We start from the raw sequence: 21,335 nt of genomic DNA on the forward strand, positions 1-21,335 counted from the left end.
AAAGGTGATTGCTGCATGTAAATACAGCTCTCACTTCCACTATCCATTTTCAGGATAATTACCTTGTCTGCTGAACTGTCTATAGAGGCCTTTAAAGGGGCTGGGCCAAGTATTAAAGTTATTTCCTAAACACAGAATAGGGAAAACTAACTGATTGTGTTGGTCCAACTGCTGGGATCCCTCTGATCCCGAGAACAGAAGTCCTATGTCCCTGTCCTGATGCACCCTGCCTCTCTATTCATTTTCTATATGACTGCCAGAAATAGTTATACTGTATATAATAGTTTTACTGTAATAATATCAGTTCTGTATAGACTAGATCTGGATGAGTACTGTGGATTCAGTCATTAACTGCTCACATACTAATTGATCTAGATCTGTGATGGTTAACCTCTGGCACTCCAGCAAGATGCACACTTGCTTGGCGGTTCTCAGAACTCCATAAAAATGAATGGAGCATGCTGGGAGTTGTAGTTTTATCACAGCTGGAGTAAGCCATCACTGATCTAGATGATGAAAAAAGAAGGATCAGAGGAAGGTTACTTATCCTTTTGTTCCAATGTCCAATAAGCATAATGACACCAAATTAATCAGAATCAGGTATTCAAGTCAAAGCCATCAAGTCAGCATTTTATATGAAGAAATGACTAGAACTGTCACCTAGACTCAATTGACCTTAACTCTCCCTGCAGAGAGATTCTTTGAAAATTTGACGTCTGTTGCCCAGAACAAGCAGTGTATATTTCCCTGACAGAAAGCAGATCAAGGCTTGCACATAGGACAGCACAAGAAGAAACATGGACTGTGCATGTCCTGCACAATGTGTAGATGCCTACATCCAGACATATTTAGAGGACATCGCTGCTGCAGAGGCCTGTGCTGCGGCTGATGTACTTGTGCTGCTCTCTATTGATTAGTACAATCCAAGGACATTAAAAAAAAACTGCAGCTGAAAAGGCGGCTTACTCTGAGATCTGTGAGCTGTGGGCAGGTCTGAAAAATTCATAATGCAGAGGAAAAGAGGTGGCATATTACAGGAGGACAAACTGAGCCAGTGCAAATGCCGCAGTGCCCCCAAATTCTGTAACAGCTATACACAGAATAGGAAATGGTTACCTGGAAAATAGGGAGTAATCTATTGATACTGCAAATAGTATTTCATATCCAGTAAATGTAACATCGATTGTTTAGATACAAAGGGTAAGAGTATGTTTAAGGAACGGCAAAATTACTTACATGTACTATTTACAAGGCCCCTGAAACATTTTTTTTCAGTCTGGCTCTGACATGATAATTTCCAGCTTGGGTGTTGATTGCTCTAAAGGTGCCCATACACCATCAATAACTCTTGGGTGAATGCTCTCATCATTCCACCATACAGATATGAAGCGCACATGTGCTTTTGATGGAGAGAGACGGGTAAAAAGCCACCACCAGACATCTTTGGTGGTGGTTTATCGCCCTTGAGAATAAAGGGATCACAAGTCTACAATGTCATGCACCCATGGGGAGCTATGCGAGCAACTTTTGAGATCGCTTTACATAGGACTGTTATAGGGCAGATTATTGGGAACAAATGTTTGTACGAACTCTTGTTCCCGATAATTGGCCAATGTAAAGGTGCTGCCGATGAACAAACACTTGTTCATCGGGGTGAAATAATTATTTATGCAGACCCAAAATCATTGTTTCTGGGCAGCAGATCCTGCTGTGTACACAGCAATTTGCTGCACAGAAACATTTAATCTGTATGAGGACAAGCGATGGCAGTAACAATCCCTAGATCCTCATATAATGCAGCTCTCACTTTCTCTGATGAACAGGCAATTATCAGGAAGGAATATTTCCTTCCCTATCATTTCCTGCTCCATCTGAGTGTGTAAATGTGCCATTATTCTTGATCCATATGTTAATTTTACCTACACAGGTGTCACTTAGCTAAAGTGAGTTAAAATAAAAGTAATTACAAAAATAAAACTAACTAAAATATAAAATAATAGAATTGATAGCATCCAAAATGTGGAATCTTATCATCTCTGGTGTCCTAGTAGGCCATCCACAGTGTCGTACTACACTGACGAGCAAAAGGGTAACAATGTTTTGAACTTTTGACTTTCAGGCTCCAATGTTCAAAATATTGTTACCCTTTTGCCCGTCAGTGTAAGTTAAAACTGGATTTTGCATTTAAAGGGGTATTCCAGTTTTAGCTAATTAATACCATTCTTTGTGTAATGAAAATATATATAATTTAGCAATATACTTCTTGTAACAATATCTCTACTTCCAGACATCCAATTGGAACTTTCATTGTTTACTTCCAATGGATAAAAACCTGTCCTGGTCATATGATGGACACACAGGACCAACTAGAGCTACAGTATACAGGATGCATGAGAGCTGTGTCTTCTTACAGTAAAGCACGTCATTGCATACCACGGTATAGCACAAATGGCAGCAAGAATAGAAGTTGGAAATAAAAGGACATCAGTGGAAAAGTATTATGTCCGTATGATATAATTATACCAAAGCTTGAATAAGTAGACAAGGATTCCAAGAGACAAACTTGTCTTGTAACTGGTCTAGCTCCCACAGGTAGAGACGAACTAATCGCTCAAAATTCGATTTGGGTTTGATTCGTCTGAATAGGTTGATCAATTCTATTTGGATCCAAATGATCCTACCCAAGTCAGCAGATCTCCAATGGGCCTGAAAATTTGTGTATGACACTCTGAGGTCTCCTAAGATTTATATAAGTTTTTTCTAGACTCTCACTTTTTAATAATATTTTTTCTCTTTTCTCTCTCCCCCTAAAAACTTGCCTGAATCAAATCACCTAGAAAATCAGATGCAACTGAAATTGTTTAAAAAATTGGGTTGAACAAAATTTCTTTACCATCAATTCACTCATCTCTACGCACAGATATTGTCAACCAACTTTCCCAGACTTCTGAATGGTATATCTGCCAGAACATATTATTAATATTCATATTAATCTGGACCCTGCCAGAACATATCTCCTTACAATCTAAGCTTACTCCGACTTGTAATAAATAAAGTGCTGTACGTTTTAGCAAAAAACTTGAAAGTCTGTCAGTATACAGACCCTTTAGCGATGGGGATTTTTCTGAGATTGGCTTCAATATAAGCGGTTTACTGTCCATATGAGTGACATATGGTAAAGTTCATGTTTTCCTTTTGTGCCGGTGAAATGATTACTATTTTAACACAGTAATCACTCTATTGAACTTCCCACTTTACGACATGTACTAACAACTCATGAAACGTTCATGACAATACCAAATTTATGCTATTATTGTTTTATGTGCTGTGGGCATATTGTGATCATTAACTGTTCTCCAAGAAAGTTTAAATAATAATTACAACAGTCAAGCCATTAGTCATTTTTCCCAATGTCTGTGATTCAAAAATAATTAGGATACAGTATGTGAAAGTGGTTGGAATGGACACATACATAAGAAATACATTTTTATAAACCTATTTATTATTTGTAACAAAAATATTTTGAGTTTTTAGAAGCATAAAACAAGGATGCCCATGGACCAAGAAGGCAGCAGTTGGTGACAAGTACATCAATAGCAGGTACATCTTCAATCAGACTGCCAATTTCAGCAGTCTGTCACTAAACTGCTAATGTTTAGCGGTTGCTGAGAATTTACAGTCTAATGTTGGCAGAACAGGGGTGGAACTTAAAGTGGCCCTATGTTGTAGGCGAGTCCCAATTGACAGAAGGAAGAGCAACACAATAAGGCTGGGCCAACACAAGCCACAAGTGGGCAGGAACAACAGAAGGGACAGCAATACCAAAGTGCAGCACAAAAAAGTGCCCTAGCAAACCAAACACCGCAAAGCAGCATAAAATACTGGTCTATCACCATACTGAGGATGATGATACAGTTGAATTCAGGAGGGCACATTTGGCTGCTGGCCGGGTGCATAAGTACCTGATACTTCTAGCATTAATTACTGCTGAGAGCATCAGATCGTTATGTACCTGGACAGTGGCCATGAGGAGGGCTCAGGTGGCCCACCAGGCAATTTACCTGGAGGGTCTAAGGCCAGTCTGCCCCTGCACACTGAAAGGTCTTGAGGATACCAGAGAAGAGTCACAGTTATTAATGAGTTCACCCTCTCTCCACCCAGTGATGATTGACAATTGTCTCCTAGCGAGAAAACTAAGGACAGAACTGACAGTCATCAGAGAGTGGGTGAGGAGAGGGGGAAATCAGCTGGTAGTCCATGACTCTTCTCGGGTGCACGCTCAGTATTAAACGATAAAATCTCAGTAACAGCTATAAACTTTAAATGAATAAATTACAAATTTTTCTGAATCTTTTACCAAAAAACTATATAATAATCTGCTCAGCTTCTCCTGCTCTATACCATTATTATTATTATTTTAGTTTTTTTATGTCATGTAACTTTTTTTTAGCCCTTTCAGTTATGTCAGGCTATAGGTCTCATTCACAGCAATTTAATGGAAGGCTTACCCTGGTAGGTATCATAGTCAAAATCTGCTTCTTCAAAGGTTTCTCCACAATTATTTTTAAAAATGTAATAGCTAATTCAATGCAATCTATTGTTAGATACAATCCCAACACCGAACTTCCTTGAGTTCTACCACAAAGAACAACACTGCTTTTAAAAAGCCTGGAGCCTGTTATACATTGCTAAATATGAATGGCTGTACATTATATGGATCAATAAACTGAGAGCTGAAGTGTTTGTGGACGAGAAAGCAAATTTCTTCTCCGCTGATGAAGACGCTGATTACATGTAGTGCTGTGCCAAAACCTTTCATTATTTCTGCTCATTTTATTACTTTCAGTATTGTATATTTCCAGATTATCCAGCATTCAGGATAAAAGTCTGGACTTCTGGTTTTACAACTAAAGCAATTTTACTGGCAAGTGTTACGGTGATTATTATAATGTATCTAGATCCTAAATAGTAATAATAACAGTTATCATAAAGATTGTCCTGCAGACATATATCCAAAACAACGCCATCTCCTGGGGTCAAATCTCAGAGGTATTGGCAGATTAACCCTAGAGAGTTGCTCATACAGAAATTAGATTAGCATGATCATTAACAGCATGTAAACAGCAATGTGTTGTTAGCCAAACGGCGCTGGGAGCACTCGATGCATTGTTCTCAACAAAATGCCAACCGAAAAACAAGTAACAGGTTAATTGCATCTAATTTATAGTCCCAGAGCCTCTTTTTGCAATTTAGTTAATTTCTTGTGGGAAAAGATAAACAATTTCCTAAATGATGCACCACACTTATAATGAAATATATAATTCATTAACAACTGGAGTCTGTAAATAAGTCTGAAGTTAACATTAAATGTTTCATTTCTGCGATTACCACAGAGATACAGAAGAATGGCATGCAGAGGTGTTTGACTGCAGCTCCAACGCTGCTACCTGGCTGCACCGCACAAGCTGGCACAAGGTCTCACATGGACCATTCTATATCTATCTATCTATCTATCTATCTATCTATCTATCTATCTATCTATCTATCTATCTATCTTATCTATCTATTTCATATCTATTTATCTATCTATCTATCTATCTATCTATCTATCTATCTATCTATCTATCTATCTACTGTATCTATCTATCTATCTATCTACTGTATCTATCTATCTATCTATCTACTGTATCTATCTATCTATCTACTGTATCTATCTACTGTATATATCTATCCATCTACTGTATCTATCTACTGTATCTATCTATCCATCTACTGTATCTATCTACTGTATCTATCTACTGTATCTATCTACTGTATCTATCTATCTATCTATCTATCCATTTACTGTATCTATCCATCTACTGTATCTATCTACTGTATCTATCTATCTATCTATCTATCTATCTATCTATCTATCTATTTCACATCTATCTATCTATCTATCTATCTATCTATCTCATATCTATCTATCTATTGTATCTATCCATCTACTGTATCTATCTATCTATCCATTTACTGTATCTATCCATCTACTGTATCTATCTACTGTATCTATCTATCTATCTATCTATCTATCCATTTACTGTATCTATCCATCTACTGTATCTATCTACTGTATCTATCTATCTATCTATCTATCTATCTATCTATCTATCTATCTATCTATCTATTTCATATCTATCTATTTCACATCTATCTATCTATCTCATATCTATCTATCTATTGTATCTATCCATCTACTGTATCTATCTATCTATCCATTTACTGTATCTATCCATCTACTGTATCTATCTACTGTATCTATCTATCTATCTATCTATCTATCACATATATTTCTGTCTATCCATTTCCCTGTCTTTCTCCACCTATTTATCTCTCTATGTATCTGTCATATAGTACGTAAATCCTAATGCAATGACCCCCTTTTATGAGCCATATTCTCACTAGTCTGATGATCAGTCATTAAAGACCTTTGCTCAGAAATGACATTAATGTCAATACGTATCTTCAGCTGTCATACCAAGTCCAGGGATATCCTTTACTCACGATAAGAAAATGTCCCTTTTAAAGTGTAAGTAAAGGTCTTACATTTCCCCCTTACCATTATATTAGAGCATCTAAGACCCAGGTCTCCTATATTAACACACACTTACATCAACTAGTGGCGAAGTGGTTGAGAGATATCTGATATAGCATTTTCTCCAACTGGCAATGGCTCGGAGCTGAAGTAACCCGATACATTTGAATATTATTCTGGCCTCAGCAGAGACAAAATCCGGCTGCTGCCACAAAGGGTGGTATTAGAAGGGCTTAGAAAACAAAGGCAATGAAATTGTTATATATAACAATTCATTCAACATGATATTCCTAATCAGGGATAAACCCACTTAAACTGTTACTGCCTACAGCAGAGTTTCCAGGGTTGCTCTCTATGAAACTATATGATACAGATACATCACAATACAAAAGCAAATAATTCCTCTGTGTGCTGTTTAGAAACCACAAGGTAACATTTTGAAATCTTATCATTAAAGAACAAAAAAAAAAAAAGCAGAGATCTGGCTGCAGTTTGAAAGGTCCTTGCAATGGGCAGTGGATGTAGACCCATTGTACTAACTCACCAGGTTGACTTTGGGCTATCTCTAAGGGCATTATACTGGCAGTCCTCTGATTTTCTGGTTTAACCCCTATGCAGGGATCTGCTCTGCGCTGAAGGGGGGGCTACCAGTTCTCTACCTCTTTAGATAGTCACGGTGTCATTGGCAGATGACCCACAGATGTCAGGGTCACTGGTGCGAAGCACTGAGGAGTCAGGAAATACTCATAGTTAGATGCAAGCTGAGGTCATGGCAGAGTCAGTTGTCAGGCAGAAGACTGGAACATGTGTAGTCCGCTGGATTATCTCACCTTCACTGGTTAACTAGAGAATAGGAACCTAAACTTGGGCCCAGAAAAAATAGGAGGGGTGATCAGCACCTTAGGCAGCAGAATAGAACGCAGTACACTGAATACTAGCCCCAATGCAAACATAGTGAGTGGAGAGACCCCTCCAACCCCCCAACCCAGGATAGTGGGGCAGTAACTTGTGTAGCTGCTCTATGTCACAATACATGGCAGGCCGCAGAATGTATGTTAACAGTGAAATCTGCCAGAGAGCTGGCCCAATGGCTTAGTCTCCAGACCCTCTCTTTCCTCTCTTAAACGATCGTCTAAGCTGATTTATAATAAAGTCATTGGGTATACATCTACTGTATATCCCAGGCTGCCAGCTCTTCTGATTTTGCTAAAAACTCTAGTAGAAAGGTGAACTAGTCGCATAATCCTACTTATGAAGTATCACAGCATTGCTTGTTTTTTGACTTATTAAAAAAAAAAATACTTTTAGGTCTCATTCTCTATTTAGTTTTTCATCAGTATTTTACATGTTTCTTAAACAAAAACCAAGAGCAGAACATAAAATCTGTCAGGAAAGAAGACAGGAGAAGGTTGGAAAAAATAAACGGCTAATCTTACAAGAAAGGGACTGGGGGGAAGGGAGGTTTAATACAAATGATCAGTGCAGCCTTTTACATGACGTCAAGTAAAATCAGGTGTTTCGATATATATTTATTTCTGCCACAATGCCATATGGCGTGCCGTGACACTGTGGAGTTACGTATTGTCCCTACTTTTAGCATAAAACGTCTATATGACCCACAGAATGTCGGACGTGAAGGGGTTTATGGCATATTCCTGCTTAATAGATCTGACATTAACCTTTTATGTGAATCTGTAAGCCGTTTTATAGTGGCTAACTGCTGCGACTTAATTCCACACATGGTGCCAAAAGTCAAGCTGCTACTACTCTTGCATGCATGATTTATGGCACGTCCCAAGTGCAAGGTGAACCTTCATAAAAAGCAATCCATGGCTGGGTAATTCTATGCTAATATCACTTTCTTAGTTACTAACCACCAGTTTACAGACCTTTATTCTCTAAACATTGCAGGACAGATACTAGTCAGTGATAATATGGAGCTACTGACCATAGACATCTGCTGTATATGAGTGCAGCTTTTTTTTATTTTTTTCACCATAATGTTTTATGACCTATAGATGGGAAAGGCCATAAAGAATTAATCTGAGTACCAGCAGCCACATCTAATAGAACAGGCTGGTTTTAATCATTAATTAATTATAGACAGGCACTAGGGGCCTTACTACATGAATCAAGTGGCAATATTATCCCTAACAACCAACAGGCACAATGCTTTATGACCTGCAAAAGTAAACTTGACTCTGATTAGTTGCTTTTTGTCCAAACTTTTTTAAATAATTGAGGCCCATGGTTCTTTATGTTCTGTAAATATGGCATTTGAGTAATAATGATGGTTGTTAATGGATAAAAAGGTTAAGGTTCCTAATATGTGTGCCAATACATTGTAATATTAGAGTATTTCTAGTCAGTAGTTCTCACTATGCCTTAGTATTGCATTGTCAAGAAAATTCCTAGAGCTACACCTCTAGATGGACAATAGTTACATCATCTAGTTTCAGTTGCACAACTAACTAAAGTTGTAGTGTAGCACTAACTTTAAATGGTCGCTAACTTTTCACACCACTTTGCATCAATTAATACTACATTTGAATAATAAAAAAACTTTTCAGCAGAGAAAAATGCTAATAATAATATCCTATATGGGGTTTCTGAGTGATTCTGATTGAAGTGTTACGGAGCAGAATCTCCTGTTTTCTCCCTGTGCATTCTATGGGAGACATCATTGCAGCTAGTCTCTGGCCACTTACTCAGAGAGAAGTGACAATTAAAAAAAAATGCTAAAAAGTGCCAGATACACATCATATAATGGCCAGAAATAGACATCTAGACAGAAAAGGCAACTTTCCTTTACACCAGAGAATCACCACTGAAAAAGGTCCTGGCTGGACCAAAACATATTAGCATGAAGCCATTAATGAATATGTTATGCTGTAACCTGGATCTATCTGACTTGGATATGTGTTCATGTGATTTAACATTTGTGGCTAATTGTGCAAGCACAATTGTGGAGTGACTTGGATCCTTTCTTTGAATTTGATGATTGCCAAGTCCTCTGAAGGCACCCAGTACTGGAACTAGAGCGCAGGTCTCACTACACATTGAACACATATATGTAATGTGCTTTAAAGTTGTCATAATTATTGTTGAGCGAACTTGTGTTTCAATTTCGGCGTACAAGGTTCGGGTTATCTAAGAATTCTATTATGGATTCTGCTACCACGGACCATAAGTTATTGTCCGTGGTAGCGGAATCCATAACGGAATTCTTAGATAACCCGAACCTTGTATGCCGAAATTGAAACACAAGTTCGCTCAACAATAATTATGACAACTTTAAAGCACATTACATATATGTGTTCAAGTTCGGGCAACCATAGTCATAATGTCTAGGCTAACATCTTTTATGAGGCTTTTCACATACTGCTCAAACGAACAGCTCTTGTAGACACCCCCCCACCACCACCACCACCACCACCACCACCACAAACCAAAAACTGCCACACTGATGCTGTCAAAACACGTAAACATACATTATACATAACATAAGGCTCAATAGCATGGACCATTTATGTAGGTAAATTTATAAAAAAAAAAATTGCCTGAGACGCTCAACAGTTGCAATTCAATGTTGGAACACAATCATCTCAGAACAAGGAGGCATCATATTTGAAGAAAGGTTTCTGAAAGCATGCAAGCCCCTCTTAGCAAGTATCGTGTGTTTGTCTACTGCATATTGTGCAAATGATCAGAGAGGATGGCTTGAAAGTGCTCTTCTCGCAGCATCTCATTTTCAGAGTCTGCTGTTAATTGAACATTAACCATCAATTGTGTCTGGGTGCATAACAAATTCAATTTCGGTGGCTGCAGTGCAGCTTAAGTGGTTAGAAGGCTTCAAATGCAGCATTCCAATGTTGGCAACGCGCAGGCTAGGAAATATATTTTAATAAGGAGGCATGATACATTTTTAATTAAACTTTTCCTGAACACAATTACTATTTTTACTCCTGAGACTTTGGTTAAAGCAGTTGCTGTAGAGTTGTCTGCTTTACATAGTAAATGCCTATCTCGATTTGAGATTACATATACAGTACTCAAGGACATGTAATAAGTGTGAAGCCATACAGGTATGAATGTTATATGAAGAATTCAACAACACACCTTCAATATAAAGGGTTAATGCTATCAAGCCTATAAACATTACTGAGGCTCCATTGTCGCTGCCCCGCTGTAATGATAGAGCAGTACGGTTACCAGAAAATAGAAAATAAATCCCACTCTTTCAGCTAAAATATTTTAACAGAGGCTTTCAGACTGCGCAGCAAGACTGGCTTTTAACAATATGAATGTGTCTGGGCTTAGACTAATAAATGTGCTATCTCCTCCGCTGCACTTACAGTTAATAGGACTTTTCATTTCAGGCTGTATGTAGCACGGGTTTAGTCTCCGAGCTATGGACAGGACAGTGATCTCTTTACAATTATGCCTTTGTGGATCTCACTGGTTATTATGTAGTTTTATGTTGGCGTGTTGATTTTAAAGCACTTTTGACATCAGACAGCACAAATATGAAAGGTTCTGCGCTGTCTCCAAAGTCGGGAAGTGTGTGGGGGGGGGGGAGGGGTAAAACCTGCAAATGATCAGTCAGATAGGTAGTGCAGGGTACAGGCACACAAGCCTTGCTCCTTGCACTGAGAAGAAAGCTGGCGTTAAAAATGGAGCTTCGATGTATTTGAGAACTCTGTATCCTTAAAGGGAATGGGTCACCTTTATTTTTTACTCCAGATACTACAAACAATATTCCTTTTTCTTATCTGCTTTTATTTTCTCATTGCGGATTTATCACAATTCTATTTTCTGAACATTATTTTGGGGTATCAATATTGCCTGAGTTGCTCTTTACAGCAGCCACATGGACTACAGGCACAACAGACAGGAGATCATTGACTATGGTCAGGGGTGGACTGGCCATAGACCCTCCAGGGGGCCGCCCGAGCCCTCCTCACATCCGCCGGCCAGATACATAATGATCTAATGCTTCCAGTAGTAAATAATGTAGGAGCATCAGGTACTTATGCACCTGACCAGCAGCCACATATGTCCTCCTGAATTTAACTGTATCATCATCCTCAGTATAGTGATAGGGCAGTATTTTATGCTGCACTGTGGTATTTGATCTTGCTGGGGAGGCATTCTGTGATTTACTATGGCATCGCTGGCCCTGCCTACTTTAGTTGTCCTGCCTACTTATGGCTTGTCTCACTTTGGATTCTCTCACAATTTGGGGCCACTTTTACCCCCCCCCCCCCAGGGCCTCTTTAGGTTCCCAGTGTGATCCTGACTATGGGAGAGTTTTCTAGGCATGCTCTGTGACCTGTGCAGGGTTCATTGTACAGGGTGGGGAGTACATAGGCTGTGGCATCATCTATTGCGAATGATGTTATCTATATATATAGTTGTTATATGTCATTGTAATCCTGTCTGTTATGATAATGTCTCTACTGAACAGGATGTGTTGGTATGTTATTAGGCTTAGTGGCCAGGGCAAAAACTGCAGGATTTATTCTGTAAATGACGCCTATGGGTGTCTGGTGGCACTAAAAGCATGAATGTTACATCCCTTTTAAACTGTCAAGTGGGCTTTCTTAGCTTTTAGTTAACCCTTTATGGCTATGTTCCAGTTCACAGGAGTCCTGTTTCTCGCAGATAGATACTAGCAGTTGTGTACTAACCCTTTATTTACTATGGAGGGGACATAGAGGAGTTTATTACTATGGAGGGGGCACAGAGGACTATTACTATGGAGGGGGCACAGAGGTCTTTATTACTATGGAGGGGGCATAGAGGTCTTTATTACTATAGAGGGGGCACAGAGGTCTTTATTACTATAGAGGGGGCACAGAGGTCTTTATTACTATGGAGGGGGCACAGAGGATTTTATTACTATGGAGGGGACACAGAGGAGTTTATTAGTATGGAGGGGGCGCAGAGCCAAAGGGCATTAGTACAATGAAGGGGAAACAGTTGGCATTATTACTGTGGAGGGGCACAGTGGGCATTATTACTGTGGAGGGGGCACAGTGGGCATTATTACTGTGGAGAGGGCACAGTGGGCATTATTACTGTGGAGGGAGCACAGTGGGCATTATTACTGTAAAGGGGGAACAATGGGGATTTCTACTATGGAGGGGGCACAGAGGGCATTAATACCGGTAGCTCAGTGGGCATTACTGCTATTATGGGGGCACAATGGACATTATTACTGTGAAGGGGGCACAATGGGCATTATTACTGTGAAGGGGGCACAGTGGGCATTATTACTGTGGAGGGGGTACAGTGGGCATTATTACTGTAAATGGGGAACAATGGGGATTTCTACTATGGAGGGGGAACAGAGGGCATTACTAGTCTAGCATAGTGGGCATTATTACTGTGAAGGGGCAGAATGGGCATTATTACTGTGAAGGGGCAGAATGGGCATTATTACTGTGAAGTGGCACAATGGGCATTATTACTGTGAAGGGGGCACAATGGGCATTATTAGTGTGAAATTGGTCAAGTGGGCATTATTACTGTGAAGGGGGCACAATGGGGATTTCTACTATGGAGGGGGCAAAGAGGGCATTACTAGCACAGTGGGCATTACTAGTGTTGACCGAGCACCAAGGTGCTCAGGTGCTCGAGTAGAACATATTGGGATGCTCGGGTGCTCTACAGAGCACCAGAGCACAATGGAAGTAAATGGGAGAACCCAAACATTAAACCAGGCACCCCCTGCTCTGCAGAGGGGAGGGTGTCTGGTTCACAGGAAAAGGTCAGAAATTGATGGAAACACCACTATAATGGTTCGGGAACAGCATGTGGAAGATGTCTGGATGCATCTTGGACTCCCAGGTCGCTGGTGGGAACGATGTTGTCCTAGTACACCACTTTTACAGACTGACAATGATATGCACCAAACCGAAGATAAAATCGATTTTAGAGGAAAAATTCTTTCCTGTATATTTACTTGTATATAAAGTACAAGTGCTGCAAAAAATTACAAGGAAGAGGCACTCTAATACAACCTGTATATCACATAAAGGAGGGCTTCATTCACATTGTGGTACAATTGTTCATGTAGTGGGACTCCTACACTCATAAAGCCTATGCGCTAAGTGAAAGGGCTGCCAAAAATTACAAGGAACCAACACTCCAATGCACCCTTTATTACACATAAAAGAGGGCATCATACATACCCTTGAAAAATTATGATTGATGGCCTGCTGGTGACCCTCAAAAATATTAGGAGCAAGGACCTGCAGGTGACCCTCTAAAATATTAGGGACGAGGGCCTGTTGCTGATCTGACCATCTAAAACATTAGGAGTGAGGGTCTGCTGCTGAGCTGACCCTCTAAAACATTATGGGCGAGGGCCTGCTGGTGACCCTCTAAAACATTAGGGGTGAGGGTCTGCTGCTGAGCTGACCCTCTAAAACATTAGGAGCGAGGGCAGCCTAAAAAGCATGTTGATATGATGGAGGAGGAGGACGAGAAAAGGAAGATTGAACCATGTAACCTTTTTTGTGCAGGAAGGGGTGAATGGGAATACAGTGTATTTAATACACCTTAAAAGCCACATTTAAAGTGCTTTTATGTTCAGCCGCTTCCCTCTGGTGGAGTAGAGAAGTCAGGGGCAACTTTTCAGCATTTTCAGTTGACAGGTGGATGCACTTATCGGTTATTATGCCCCCAGCAGCACTAAATACCCACTCTGACAAAACGCTGGAGGCAGGGCAGGCCAGCACCTCCAAGGTGCAGAGCGCCAGTTCGTGCCACTTGTCCAGCTTGGACACCCAATAGTTGAAAGGTTCAGAGGGATCACTGAGGACGCTGACATAGTCTGCTATGTACTCCTTCACCATGTTCCAAAACTTTTCCCTCCTTGTGACACTAGGCCGTGCATCAGGGTGAGTGTCATGAAACTGTCCCAGGCTTTGGAGAGTTTTTCCCTGCCTCTGTTGGAACTGCTGTGTGTTCCCCTCGTCTCCCGTCCTCGGTTGCCCAATGAACTACGTACTCTGCCGCGAGCGTTGTCAGCTGGAAATTTTTGGAGCAATTTTTCCACAAGGACCTTCTGGTACTGCACCATTTTGCTAGTCCTATCCACCACAGGAATGAAAGATAAGAAGTTCTCTTTGTAGCGGGGGTCAAGAAGGGTGAACAACCAGTAATTGGTGTTGGCCAAAATGCGTATAACGTGAGAGTCACAGGAAAGGGAGCATAACATAAAGTCAGCCATGTGTGCCAGAGTCCCAACAGACAAGACTTCGCTGGATCAGGAGAATGACTCTCAATCTCCTCATCTTCTTCCTCCTCTTCGGCCCATCCACGCTGAACAGATGAAATAAACCTGCTATGGGTACTACCCTCTGTAGCGGAGGCAACCGTCTCCTGCTCCTCCTCATCATCATCCAATTCGCGCTGAGAAGACGAAGTCAGGGTGGTCTGGCTATCACCCTGTGTAATGTCTTCCCCCATTTACACCTCTTCCACATGCAAAGCGTCCGCCTTCATTGTGAGCAGCGAGTGTTTCAGTAGACACAGAAGTGGGATGGTCACGCTGATAATTGCGGCATCGCCGCTCACCATCTGTGTTGATTCCTCATAGTTGTATAAAACCTCACACATCCATGCCCACTCGTCGCTTGTGAAGAGCGGAAGCTGGCTGGAAAGGCGACGACCATGTTGCAGCTGGTATTCCACTACTGCCCTCTGCTGCTCACAAAGCCTGGCCAACATGTGGAACATCGAGTTCCAGCGCATGCCCACGTCGCACAACATTCGGTGAGCGGACAATTGCAAGTGCTGCTGCAGCATTGCCAGACCGGCGGCAGCTGTAGATGACTTTTGGAAATGGGCACACAAGTGGCGCACCTTCACCAGTAGCTCAGGCAAATTGGGGTAGGTTTTGAGAAACAGCTGAGCCACTAAGTTGAACACGTGGGCTAGGCATGGTATGTGTGTGAGCTTGCAGAGCTCCAAAGCCCCCACCAAGTTACGGCCATTATAAGACACAACCATGCCTGGTTCTAGGTTGAGTGGCAAGAGTGTCATGAAACTGTCCCAGGCTTTGGCAATCTGGTCCCTTATACCCTGCCACAGCTCTGCGGCGGTGTGCTGTTTGTCACCTAAGCAAATTAGTTTCAGAACGGCCTGTTACCGCTTCCCCACTGCAATGTTAAATTGCTTCCAGTTACAGACTGATGGCTGACTGGTGCTGCAAGATGAGAATTCAGAGGTGGAAGTGGAGGAGGTGGAGGAGGAGAAGGGGCAGCCACTAATGTAGGTGGTGGCAGAAATCCTGATGGAAGTAGGGCCCACAATCTTTGGCGTTGGTAGCAAATGTGCCATCCCAAGGTATGACTCGCAGACACTAGTTGTGGACCCAGGCATTCGGCCCCCCTATTAGGGTGCTTTGATGCCATGTGGCGGAACATAGTGGTGGTGGTGAGGTTGCTAGTGTTCACGCCCCTGTCGGTTTTGTACACATACCCCTTGGCAAGGGAGATTGCCGCAAGGGGGTGCTCCAGGGAACAGTTGCGGGCCTGTTTGGTGTGGCCCGCCTTCTCCCTTTTGCCACCCCACTGCCTCTTCAAGCCTGTTGCGGTGCTGCGGATCCCTCCCACTCTGTACTGCTGTCCTCGCTTGGCTTGCCACCTTCCCAGGTTGGGTCAGTGATTTCATCGTCCACAACCTCCTCTTCCACTTCCTCACTCTGGTCATCCTCCTGACTTGTTGACCTAACAAAAACCTCACTTTTTGACAACTGTGTCTCATCCTCATCATCAACCTCTTGAGACACTAATTGCTGTTGACTTATTGGCAACTGTGTCTTATCATCATCATCCACCTTGTGAAACACTAATTGCCATTCCCCACTGTCATCTTCTTCTGACTGTGGATGTTCAAGAGTTTGTGAATCAGTGCACAAGATCTCCTCATGTCCCTCTTCAAGCGGGCTTGGCGAGAGGCACAAATGAAGGAATGGCGCTGAAAAGAGCTCCTTTGGAATATTCGAGTGTGGGATCGCTTTGTTTGCCAAGAATGTCCATGGTGGGAGAAAGGAGGATGAGGGAGGATGAGGGTGAGTATTCTGTTGACCAGACTCTTGGCTACTGAGATTGGACTTTGTCGAAGACAGGGTGGTGTTTAACCGACTGGAAGCATTATCTGCTGCAATTCAACCGACCACCTGTTCGCACTGTTGTGACGTTGAGAGTCGTGTCCTGCGCCGCACTGCAAACTGGGACATGAAGCTAGGTATCGTGGATGAGTGTGTTTCTTGTGCTCTGGCAGCAGGCACAGTTTCACCGCACCCAGGGCCACGTCCTCTGCGTGCACCATCAGCAGCACGGCCACTTCCCTGTCCCTTACTACTCGCCTTGAGCATATTAAATGGTATATATGCATGCAAGTATGTCACACGTAAGCAGTTGATTTACGTAAGTTGAGCCTAGTTCAGTCACTGTACTTGCATAGAGCAGCCACACTACTTTTTTCCATAGAGGAGGCTGGCAAATCTAAGGTCACCACCCATGTAGGTTAAAACAGATTTGTTATAGGCAAATGGCTATTTGCCGCATTTGTGTGAGGGGAGGCGGGGCTATACTGCTTATAAGCCACAGCCTCCTCCTCACCTTACCGGCGGCTCGTTTCTGCATCACTTCGGGGTGCCTGTATGCACGTGATTATACGGTCTCTGCCTCTCATCGGCGTCTACATCCCAGCATTCACGTCTTCCAGCGGTAAGATCGGGGCCTTGCGGCTTCATTCCTGGGAAGGGGGAGAGGGATCGGCACCGACACGCCGCACGTTGTTACCTGCATGTCTCGGCGGGCGGCAGAGCTGACTTCCATGTGTTCAGAGCCGTGCTCTGCTGCCTTAGATTGTCCCAGCATGCCATCTGCTGGTCGGCGGTGTTATTACAGCTTACATTTGCCTGTCATGTCTTGATACATTCGGGATATGGTTGTGTAGTATTACAGTGATAAAAAAAGAAAAGAAAATAATAATAAATTAAAGGGGCTAAAAATGTTGAGGAGTGTTTTTACGTATACCCGGTATTGTTACATCATAGGACGAGGCAGTACATAGGCTATATTCAGTCCCATCGGGCTTATGTCTGGCTGCAAAGGGACCTTGGTTACATTGCTTTTCCTGATTCATGAATGTAAGTGACTCTCCGTCTGGCCGGTGGTATGTTGGCTCCTTTAGGTAAGCAAGCACCACCGCACCGGAACGTTTTCTGCCTGGCAGCATCGGCCCCCCATGCGGCAGTCTCTTGGGTTGCAGGAGTCAGCGCGACTCCGCTCGCGACACATTGTAATGTATAACACGGGCCGCCGTGCTCGTAGTGAGGCAGGGGTGCATACAAGGCTGTTTGCTTCTGGTAGGCTCTTGATTCATCTGGTCTGCTGGAGCCTCCAGGAAGCAGGTGATAGTGGTACAAAAAAAATAAATAAATGGGAGTTTGGGTTGAGAAATGGCAGTTTAATGAAAAAAATTAAAATAAAAATAATAATAATAAAAATCGGCTCCCCCCGCGGCAGACTGTCAGGTTGCAGGAGTCAGCGCGACTCCGCTCTCGACACATTGTAATGTATAGCACGGGCCGCTGTGCTCGTAGTGAGGCAGGGGTGCATGCAAGGCTGTTTTGCTTCTGGTAGGCTCTTGATTCATCTGGTCTGCTGCATGCTCCAGACAGCAGATGATAGTGGTTAAAAAAAAAGTGGGAGTTTGGGTTAAAAAAAAAAGGGGGGGATTTCTGTCCCTCGCCTCGTGGTCCAGGCTGCCACCACGGGATCTCGCACACATATTTCCGCACGATTCCGCCATTAGAGTTTCGCTCGCATGGCCTCCGCCATTGGAGTCTCTCACGCATGGCCTCCGCCTTTGGAGTCTCTCACGCGTGGCCTCCGCCTATGGAGTCTCTCAAGCGTGGCCTCCGCCATTAGAATATCTCTCACGCGTGGCCTCCGCCATTAGAGTCTCTCACGCGTGGCCTCCGCCATTAGAGTCTCTCACACGTGGCCTCCGCCATTAGAGTCTCTCACGCGTGGCCTCCGCCATTAGAGTCTCTCACGCGTGGCCTCCGCCATTAGAGTCTCTCGCGCGTGGCCTCGCTTTCAGAAGTATTGCATGCTTGATCCTACACACATGGCTCCGCCATCCTGAGTCTAGCAACCATGGCTCCGCCTTTTGGGGTTGGGCGAAGTTCTTCCGTTCCAACCTCGCACGCTTGGCTTCTCCCTCCTCGTACTACACATGCCTCAGCCATCCGTGGTCTTCCGTGGGGTCCAGCAGGTTGCTTGCTTCCACATTCCGCCCGCTTGGCTCGGTCATCTGTGCTCCACCAATACAATGTTTTTGGGAGACTCGAACGCGTGGTTTGGGCCACTAGAGTCTACTTTAGTTATCATTTCTCTCTGTTTTTCTTTTTCCAGATTGTTGGGTCTTCTTTTTTTCTTGTCATTACAAGTCAAGCATTCAGAGCCTACCGTTCAGACTTTTTTCTCAGGTTCGCTCTGCTTTTCCAACTCACTCTCTAGTTTGTCTCTCTAGCTCCTCAGGGTCACCTTTTCCTCTTGCCGTCTCTGCTTTCACAGGACCACCTTTCCAGGAAATCCTTCCAGCGGCCTTTTTTCTGTTTCCTACTGCAGTTCTGCCTCCCAGGGGATATAAAAAAGAATATAAAAAAATAAAATCCAAGGTTCCGCAGCGTGTGTCGCAAGTTGATTGCCTATCATCTTCTCTAGTGGGGTCATCTCGAGCAGTGCGTTACTTATCAATTATTGGGTTAATTGTCTCCAGGTAGTTCTTTCATATATGCGTCCAAAAAAAATAAAAAATTTAAAATAAAACAAAATAAAACCTTAAGTCCTGTCACGACTACAGGCATCAATTCGATACGTCTGTCACGTCTACAGACATGTTAAGTCCTGTCACGACCACAGGATACGGTCCTACACTGTATGCCTCGTCCACTCTCATGTCTCAGTCTACACTCGTTCGGGGCTTGCAAGGCTACTTAGGTCACATTCTATTCCGCTATGTACACATCTTCCCATATTCAGTCACTTCGGTGAAGGGGTGCTCCGCATGCTGGGCGGCACCTCGCGTGCTGGTACGGCGGTTCTTGGCACATCGGTGGTCCGTGATACTAGTGAATGGCACAAACTGGTGGGGACTATTCATCTTCTGCATTAATCATGTAGTGTTTTAGTAGGATATCTCAAGAATCATTGATGGATGATACATCATCATCCCGTGGGAGCGTGGTGTCACATTCCCAAGAGACTCCACACCATCATTAGGTCATGGACTGTGCCTAAGTTGATGGCAGAGTTATCCAAAAGAGGCATTCCATTTCCAGCTTCTGCAAGGAAGGCGGAACTGTTCCGTCTTCTGTCTTCAGTTCCGGAGGTTCAAAATCTGCAGGTGGTCTCCATGGACACTATTCAGACCTCGCTTACGCAACTGCATGCGGCCATCAACTCCATGGCGTCATCAATGTTGAACTTTCAGGCCAGGCTAGAGTCAGTCGAGGCAGGCGATACAGCTGCCCGTTTGGTGTGCCAAAGTCCAGCAGGTTCTTCTAGCCTCCAGGCTAGTGTTGCTGGTGGGTCAGGTTCTGTACCCCCTATCGCACCGTTCCACTTCGTTCCAGCCAACATTCGATAGGAAATAATTGACGGCAAGGACGAGAACTTAGCGTCCTTACTCATAACAGCTCATGAGGCGCCAGTTAACAAGGCCATAGTCTGAGGGGAGGTCTCGTGGTCCTCAAATCTAAGGACTTGAGGTTGAATAGAAACTCAGCATACCAGAGTTTGTCTTAGCCTTTAGTCTGTACAGGGTTGTTGTCTTATCCTGTTAGGGTCCCATCCACATGCAGATTGGGTACAGTATGTTGTCAATGGTCTTTCCACAGGTTTCCATACAGGGCTATTGGCTCTTCTCTTTTTGCAGGTCTCTCCACAAGCAGACTGCGTACCGATTCATCTTGCCACTGCCAGGTCCCTTATGACTAAAGCCCTGTCCTGTAACAACCCGAGGATATATAAGAAGGCATGGACCTTGTTCTGTAATTGTAAGAGAACCCATTCTTCGGCAGGAGTGGGCAACATCTCTCACCTACTGGCCTTTGCCGCATTTTTGGCCACTCTCACCACAAGCTGTCATTTAGCACTATTAAGTTATACCTGGCTGGGATTCAACATTATTTGTATCTATGGCATCCTAATTAACCCTCCTTCTTTTCAGCCCATCCAATTAGAATGTTACTGAAGGGTATCCAGAAGGGGTCCGCTGTGGCCCGCCCTACACAACAGACATTTACAGGGTCAATGTTTAGATTGCTTTCAGATAAACTACGCTAAACCCCTTCAGTAAGCACACTAGTTTATTGATCAAGACACCATGTACCTAGCCTTCTACGGCTTCCTCAGACCAGGCGAGTTCACCTGAGCCACAACATGCAAGAGCTATCTGAGGAAGGATCGCTGTCATGGGATGGGTCATGCTAAATTCTTACTTTAATGTCCACAAAGACGGCCCGAGCGGGTCAGCTCACAAAGGTTAGATACTTCCCCACTGGTAATAAGTGGTGCCCAGTTATGGCAGTGCAGGATTGGACGCGCTTTACCGAAGCAACCCCAGGGGATGCTCTTCTGCTAAGGCTGGGCTCTGCGCCTTTGAGTTGTCAGAACTTTCTCAAATTCATCCGAATATTATTGAGGAATGTTGGGGTCAGTCCCAG

At 43.2% G+C, this 21,335-nt stretch overlaps 1 protein-coding gene across 1 annotated transcript in view; it reads right to left on the bottom strand.

The window, feature by feature from the left end:
- The window catches only part of NTRK2 (neurotrophic receptor tyrosine kinase 2), a 292,678-nt gene that overhangs the window by 137,462 nt on the left and 133,881 nt on the right, over positions 1 to 21,335 (bottom strand). The window lies entirely within an intron of this gene.

This window comes from Bufo bufo, chromosome 2, assembly GCF_905171765.1.
Source record: "Bufo bufo chromosome 2, aBufBuf1.1, whole genome shotgun sequence".
NCBI lineage: Eukaryota > Metazoa > Chordata > Amphibia > Anura > Bufonidae > Bufo > Bufo bufo.